General features: G+C 43.8%; 1 long non-coding RNA gene across 1 annotated transcript; it reads right to left on the bottom strand.

The window, feature by feature from the left end:
- Positions 1-227: 227 nt before the first annotated feature.
- Positions 228-7,739, bottom strand: LOC137533869 (uncharacterized). Its single transcript, XR_011024243.1, has 2 exons — positions 7,583-7,739; positions 228-2,388 (listed from the first exon to the last, which is right to left on the bottom strand). It is a non-coding gene; the product is annotated as an uncharacterized lncRNA (long non-coding RNA).
- Between the last annotated feature and the right edge of the window lie 874 nt (positions 7,740-8,613).

Genomic DNA, 8,613 nt, shown 5'->3' with positions numbered 1-8,613 from the left:
CAACAAGGTACATTGTCTTTAAAACATTTGATTCATGGTTTTTATTTCTGTTTTTAAAATGTGTTTTTTTTTTTATATCTTATTAAATTTTCTTTTATTAGAAATAAACGAGACATTTTGTTTATTTTTACTAGCAATGTGAACAGAGGTGGTACATCGCATGTTTAAGCATAAAAATAAAAAATCCTCAAATTGTAATACCAAATAAAACGCTGAAATGGCAGCAATTTTCTCATAGAAAAGGATTTATTAAAACATTATTTGATGAAGAGAACATTTGTAATCAATTAATTGACTGATTTGATTGTACTATTTATTCAGTCATTTTGTGGTACAGTTGGATAGTACAGTGCATGGCCAGAGTTCCCATTCTGATTTTGGCTCCCCTCCCTGTCACAGTCTGTAGGTTTCTGTGCAGTGTGAGCACTCATAACATTGACTACAATAGTTATCTCCACTGCTTAGGCAGGGAACACACTTGCAGGGCCATTTTCCCCATCAATTTCTAAGTCTCCGTTGGCTTTTAAGTTTGCATTTTCTGCTAACATTTTGCCGCTATTACTCTCTTTAATCTGCGTTTCTGGCAAAATATACTGTATGCAAATGTGCACATCGTGCAGGGAAAGGCAGAAAGATGTGCGATTTAAAAATGCATGGAAAAATGCAAAACAACATGACCGTTTCCCGAACAAGACTAAGGACTTCAATAGCCTGTGGAATTGTGTGCGTTTGCCTTCTGGGCACATGCACAATTGCATCTAGTGTGTTCCCTGCCTTAGAGAAATATTATAGGGCCAGACTTCCCAACCCTGTCCTCAAGGCCCACCAACAGTCCGGCAGGGAACACACTTGACTGTTTTCATACGCGTTTTCTGCACAGAAAAACTGAGAACTCATGTTAATCAATGGGCTAGTACACACTTAATATTTTGTTCGCGCGCAGAAAAAAAACTGACATTCTGCATCATGACTCTGCACATTTTGTCAGTTTTCTCTATCAGTTACATCAGCTGCTGTGAAAAAACGCGCGCGTTTTCCTGCATAGAGACACACTTGGTGTGCAGAAAAAGTATGCAGAAAAACGCGCGCAGAAAACTGAAAGACAAGTGTGTTCCCTGCCTCCATGTTTTGTGGGAAATAGCAAATATTCACAAGTGAGATATTTAGTGCCTCAGCAGAGCTGATTAAATACTTCTGTGTGTATTTCCACAAAACATGCACTGCTGGTGGTACTTGAGGAAAGGGTTGAGGAACACCGTTAAGGTACAAGAGGAAGCTTTAACTGGTTGTAACGTCACATGGTTAGAACTTCAGTGGCCCGGGCCACCAGCAAAAGCCTTACGGTAGGACCCCCACCCCGCACCGTGGCCAGATTCCCCTTCCTTGTAAAGTGCAGTTATATTTACCTAGTCCACGCTGAATCTGGTCTACTCTTCCTCTGTGCTGTATACTGCCCCTGGAGGCTCATGATGGCATGCCATGCATTTGGCGTCTGAGGATCTCAGCATAAAGCATGCAGATGCCCGAAGGAAGAGGAGACCAGAGGAAAAAAGGAGCACATTGCACTCTCGTGGCAGGGGGACAGGAGCACGATGGGGGATGCTCGATGAAGGGCTGAATTGCCAGTGTCCGGAGCCACCCAGGGAGATTGTGAGGGACGAGTGGCCTCAAGGGGCCTCAAGGATGCCCCTGGTAAATATGGAACGTGAGACGCTTCTCATCTCAGGTTCTTTTTAAGTGAGGAGCACCAAGCCCCTTCCTTTAGCGCCTGTGTGAAACGGCCTTTCATGTGAAAATGCTAAACAAATATGAACTGTTTTCAACAGCACTTTGGTCCATTACAGGTGGAGCTAGGATTCAGTGGGGCCCCGGCTTGCGCAGCAGTAACAGCTGTCTATTGGCTTTAATGACGACGGGATGATGGGGATTACAAAGTACCGTGCAGATTGCCAGAGAGGCGTAGGGATGTCCTATACACCTGATGTGCATTCAGGCCCTGTCTGGCTGCCAGATCCAGTGAGTCGGGTATCAAAGGGGGAGCTCGTGATTAAATGAGACCCTTTGCACCTGCATAAAGTAACTGATTTATGAGCGCTTGATACCCTACATACTTTACTCACTTTGGTCTTATAGTCTTCCCTTTATCTCTTAATTCAGAAGTATTGAATCGGGATGATAACAATTACCCTGGACTTGTCTGCACAACAGGTGAATTTTAGTGTATCATGTATTATATTATCAAACATGAGGTGTGATCTGCATCTCTGAGGATCCATGTAAGTAATCTTCATGGAAACCAGCCATTATCTTCAGACTGAAGTCCCTCAGAGTGGGAATGAAAGGACTCTGGTTTCAAAATCTCCACTAATTCTTCAGGTATCTTTGTTCCTAGCAAAATAAATAAGTGACAAAAAGTAAATGGTGTTGTAACAGACAACCAAGCCTTTTATAAGGAAATATACCATATGCGGTTGCAAAATATATATAGAGGCCCTCCAAAGAGGTGCTGTAGCTAAGATAAGGGTCTAGAAAGAGAATGATGAATCCCCACATCCAAAATCGTAGAACTTTAAAGAGGGATTTGAGTTGTCACAACATCCTATATTATGGATGGGCGGGAATTGCAGTTGGTGGGGTGGGCAGTTAGGGTTAGGCATCGCTTGGGTGGTTGATTAGGCATTTTGTGGTGGGGGACAGGTTAGGGATCGGTAGAGAGACAGCTTGCTTAAGAACAAGGTTAGGTGAAAATGACTGATCTTAATATCCAAATTAAGTAGTGGATTATTGGTAATTTTTCCAATATTTCAATAGCAGCTTTCTCTGGCACCCTAATTACCCCAGTGCTCTTTAACGTATGCAACAACAACAAAAAATCCATTGTGTAGATATGACACCCCCCCCCCCCCCCTTCTGTGTTTTCCCTTGTTGCTAGTCTCTAGTCAAGTCTGCCATTAGTTTCAGAAGAAAAAACAGACATGTTTGTGATGGGTGTATTCCAGCGCTTAATAAGGCTTTGTGGTTGAAAGGACCTGATTGGCAGTTTCTTAGGGATGGTCGGCAATGGCTATTTCCAATTCCAGGGAAAATCGGATTACTGAAAATGCAGATTACACATTTCAGAGGAACATCTTTTTGTCATTTTGTTAATAAAGTTGGTTAATTATAATACTTGAGTATTGGACCGATCAGAGAATGCAATCAGAATATCATAAACATTTTAGGCCAATCAAATGATTTTATGAAATATTGGGTAGTATCAGAGTCTTGTGGCACATCTGAAATAACAGTTGTAATATGATTTTCGCTGAAAGAATTCTCCATTCTTTGATTGGTCCAATGCTTCTAAGTTCTGTAATTGGGCTAAAATTACAAGTTGCGGTAATGCAGCATTCCTACAGAAATCCACCTCTCTCTATAGTACCGGTTGGTTACAGTTACCTCAGATGACGGTTTTGCAGTGCTATGGCCATGATGTCATCTCCTTGTTGACGTAGATGTAAAGCTATGTTACAAAGGGGAACATTCATATTGAGATGGCAAGAAGTAGCCTGAGAGCTCAAACATGCTGCCTGTAAGAAACGGTAAGCTACACAGGAATGAAAACCGATCAGATATTATTTGGTGCACTGTGCTGTTGGTCTGCATATGACCCAGTTGTCTCTTGTCCTATTCTCCTCAGTTGTCTCTGTTTCAGGTCTTATATATAGGTCTGTATAAATACATGTATTACTTAAAGGAAACCAGAGGGGAAAATAAACTGATAACATATGCTGAATGTATGAAATGTTTTGACCTGCAATTACAAGCTGATCAGACAAGACATATCTGACACTGATGAGAGGACATATTGACATGCTGAGTGTGGGAAATATTCCCACCAGCAAATTTCAGCGGGTCAAATGTGAAATATCTGACACTGGAGGAAACATGTTGATATGCTGAGTGTGGGAAATATTTTTACCTGCAATAAGAAGCGGATCAGCCATGAATTATAGGACACTGGTCAGAGGACATATTGATATTTTAAGTGCGGGAATGGTTTTAACCAGCAAATATCCGCTTGTCAACGCTGAAATATCTGACACTGTTGAGAAGACATTGAAATGCTGAGTGTGAGAAATGATTAGACCAGCAAATAGCTTGTCAGAGCTGAAATAACTGACACTGGTGAGAGGACATATTGACATGCTGAGTGTGGGAAATGTTTTAACCTGCAATAGTAAGCTGATCAGACATGAAATATCTAACAACGCTGAGAGGACATATTGATTTGCTGATTATGGGAAATGTTTTGACCTGCAATAATCAGCTTGTAAGAGCTAAAATATCTGACACTCATGAAAGGACATATTGGGATCTATTCACAAAGCATTACCACATTTGGTAATGCTGAAAACAGCTGATTTTACTGATCACCTTCCGTAATTATGATTCACTAAACCTGTTACCGCACTGAAAAATTAATAATACTAACTAGTGAGGTAAATTACTGACTTGTGAGATAAATGCCTCAGGAAATGTCAAGAAATTAAACAATTACTGCATTTCATTTACGGGGTAAAAAAGTGTTTGGCATTTTTTTTCCAGCTCATAGCAGTCGATAACTCGCTCTCTTCATGAACTCTCTGTGCGGTAGATTTGACAGACAGCCTTTAGGGAGAGCAAGGCAGCCAATAGGGAGAGCCACACAGTCCTGCTTCTCAATTTGATTAGATGTGATTGGGTATCGGGTGTGTTTTTTACTGTACCAGAGCAGAGGAAGATGACATGGGGGGGGGAGGCTTTTCTTTTTTGCCTCTTGTGAAAAATCTTTAGTGAATTTGGAAAAAAAAAAAAGTGTAAAATACTGAATGAGGTCCTTTACCGACCAAAATGATTTTACCGAACTGCCCTTTGTGAGTAGAGCCCATTCATATGCCAAGTGTGGGAAAGGTTTTAACCTCCAGTAATCAGCTAGTAAGAGCTGAAATAGCTGACACTGGTAAGAAGCATATTGATATGCTGAGTGTGGGAAATGTTTTGACCTGCAAATATCAGCTTGTAAGAGCTGAAATATTTGACACTGGTGAGAAGACATATTGATATGCTAAGTGTGGGAAAGGTTTTGACCAGCAATAATAAACTGAACAAACATAAAATATCTGACACTTGTGAGAGGACATATTGAAATGCCGTGTGTGGGAAATGTTTTGTCCTGCAAATATTACATTTGTCAGAGCTGAAATATCTGACACTGGTGAAAATACATCATATACTGTGTGGCTAATGTTTTGACCAGCAATATTAAGCTGATCAGACATGAAATATCTAACAATGGCGAGAGGACATATTGATATGCTAAGTATGGGAAATGTTTTGACCTGCATTAATAAGCTGATCCGCCATGAAATATCTGACACTGGTAAAAAGACATTGATATGCTGTGTGGGAAATGTTTTGACCTGCAAAAATCAGCTGATCAGACATGAAATATATGTTACACTGGTTTCTCGGAGCACCCTGGGATGTCCGCTTACTGCCAGGGCACCCTGGGATGTCCGCTTACTGCCAGGGCACCCTGGGATGTCCGCTTACTGCCAGGGCACCCTGGGATGCCAGCTTATTGTCAGAGACATAAGATTTGCCCAAAAAATATTTGCGTTCCATTGTAAGTTTTCAAACGAGCAAACAATGATGTGGTCTATATATAAAAGCCCACTGTAATGCCCGCCCTATCCTGCTCCTCAAAGTCCAGTTCTGATCACACACTATAGGAAAGAAGGAGCGCTCCAATAGGGTATTAGCTTTTATTTTCACAATTCATAAAAAAAAGATGAAAAGCACTTACTAGATGCCTGAAGACAGTTCGCTTATCAATGCACCGGAATGGCGGAGATGTCCTGCACAGTTTGTCTGTCCGGTGCCGTGGCCTGCCGTTACCAGCTTCCGATGGTCGGTATGCTGGATCAAAGATGCCTCGCACTGTTGGCGTGCCAGAGGTCTCACATCACATTTCAGTGTCCTTACGTCTGTCAGGTCCTTTGTCACATTCAGGGCGGACAAACAGTGCAGAACATCTTTTGCCATTGCGCATTGATAGGCAAATTGTCTGACATTTTCTAAGTACTTTAAATATATTTAAATATACTGTATATTTCACAAATATTGAATAAAAGGTAATGCCCTGTTGGAATCCTCCTCCACTTGTTTCTCCCAATTGTAAAGCTGAATACTCACCTGACGACGCAGGAGGATGGATCCCTGCCTTCCTTGTTGGTAATTGGATCTGGACCATGCCCCTCTTCATGCACGAGTGTGGCCATACAGCACCTGTGCGAGATTGACCAAGCCTGAGCGATAAGGCACTCTTGCATGGGCTCCGTGCTACGGCACAGACACCCACATGCAGGAAGAGGAGTGCGGCTCTGATCAGCTTAAATTAGGATCCAGAGGCTTCCCACTTCTTAGGCTTAAAGAGACTCTGAAGCGAGAATAAATCTCGCTTCAGAGCTCATAGTTAGCATGTGTGCCCCTGCTAAAACGCCGCTATCCCGCGGCTAAATGGGGGGTCCTTTCACCCCCAACCCCCCCCCCCCCTGCAAAATCAACGACCAACTTAGTCGTAGATTTTGCTCTTCCTGGAGGCAGGGTTAACGGCTGCAGCCCTGCCTCACAGCGCGTCTATCAGACGCGCATCGCTGCCTCTCCCCCGCCCCTCTCAGTGAAGGAAGACAGAGGGGCGGGGGAGAGGCGGAGGTACGCATCTGATAGACGCGCGGGAGGCAGGGCTGCGGCGGTTAGCCCTGCCCCAATGCGGAAGCGCTCCCCCGCTGCACGAAGGGGATTTGGAGGATCAGGGACCCCCGTTAAGCCGCGGGATAGCAGGGGCACACATGCCCCTGCTATCTATGAGGTCTGAAGCGAGATTTATTCTATTATTTTATTCATGTCCACCTGATGACCTCACCTTGTCATGACTGTAGGAAATCAGACCAGATAATATGGAGAAGGGAGGAGGCATGATGACGCAGGACATAAAAATAAGGAGAACAATGCTCATGGCCAGCGCTCAGATGAGATGACCCGCCACTCCAGATCTAACAGTGACAACACTGGGGAGGATCGGTGTCTGAAATACACAAGCCAGATTCTTGGCATAGGCAGCCCCCACCGTCCGCCTTAGGCGAGAACCGTCTGGTGTAAGGCTTTATGCTGACAACTGGTGGATGAAAATCTAATGTGTGCTAGCTTAAAAGAAAGGGATTACACACTGCTTACAATCTCATATTCTATCAATAAATCATCCAAAATGCTTTAGAAGCTCATCTGTGGACAATGCGGTAAAGAGATAAATGTAGGCGTATTACGTTGAATCGGTTGATGGAATAATACAGGCTTCGCTCCTTTGACTGCAGTCATAACTTGGCAGACACTCGTCATGAGCTGCACCAGGGGTGACAGATCTGAGAATCAGATAGTATAGTAATGATGAGTGAATGAAGTAGTGCAGTGAAGGCAACACAGAGGAAATGAACAGGTGGCAGGAGTGTGAAGTGATACTGAGCGCTCAATACAACCATCTGTGAATGTCGCTCCTACGTACCCCTTATCAAAGAACGTAGTGTGCCCGGCATGGGAGAACTTTGTTCTGCTGCTTAGTATGTGCCTTGTGCTGCTGCTGCTGTTCATGCTTCCCGGGACGTAAGACTTGCACAATGCCTGGTCCTTGGCAAAGTTCCTGCATGCAGCAAGCTTGGATTCTAAGACCTGCAGAGGAGACAACAGAGCCAGTTAGGAGTGACTGATCTCACACAACCTTACAGATGCCAAGCCTGATACAGCTGCATCATTTTACAAGACCTCATAGATCAGTCAATCCACAGCTTAATACCTTGCCATGCTTCCTGACAGAATGGCACCAAGCGTGAACATAGCGTGTGAACAGTACCTAATGGGAAAATTCCTAAATGAACTGTGCCTTAGAGAGCTTTGATAAAAAAAAAAAACTCACTTAGATCACTATTTTTATCTAGAAATGCTGCCATGTTTTGCCACGAGCCCATCCTGAAAATTAGCCTTCCGACCTACCAGCAGGAAGTTTATCTGTACCCTGGAAGCAGGAAGTTACTCCACCCATGCCTCACAGTGACATAGCTCCCCGCCCACCTTCCCTGTCTCACTGTCAGGGCAGGTATGGGCGGAGCAACATTCTGTTTCTGGGGAACAGCTCAACTGCCGCTCCCTGCAGTAAAGTCAGAGGTTTATTTTCTCAATGGTCTCCTGGCAAAATTGGCATTCCAGGATTACTTAGGACAGCTTAAAGGACTTACGAGGTGAAAATCATAAAAAAAAAAAGTTAAATACCTATTGTTTTTATCATCATCCTTAGGGAGCACGCGAGACAGCCGGAAACGAAAACAGAGCTGGAGGAGGACTTAGAGCTGCACAGCCGCACTTGTGGCTATGAGAACTGTGCAGCCGCGGCAGGACCTGGCAGTCATCTTAATTGGGGCAGCTGAGGACGACCCGAGGGATCGGGTCGGGACCCAGCCGTAGCCTAGAAATTACAATACAGACACAGCGGAATGAGAGGGGGGGGGGGGCGGGCGCGAATCAAACACTTAATTCAGCGCA

The sequence above is a fragment of the Hyperolius riggenbachi genome, chromosome 10 (assembly GCF_040937935.1).
Source record: "Hyperolius riggenbachi isolate aHypRig1 chromosome 10, aHypRig1.pri, whole genome shotgun sequence".
In the NCBI taxonomy this organism is placed as follows: domain Eukaryota; kingdom Metazoa; phylum Chordata; class Amphibia; order Anura; family Hyperoliidae; genus Hyperolius; species Hyperolius riggenbachi.
The sequence above is the reverse complement of the archived record's forward strand: the minus strand, read 5'-3'. Positions and strand labels throughout refer to the sequence as shown.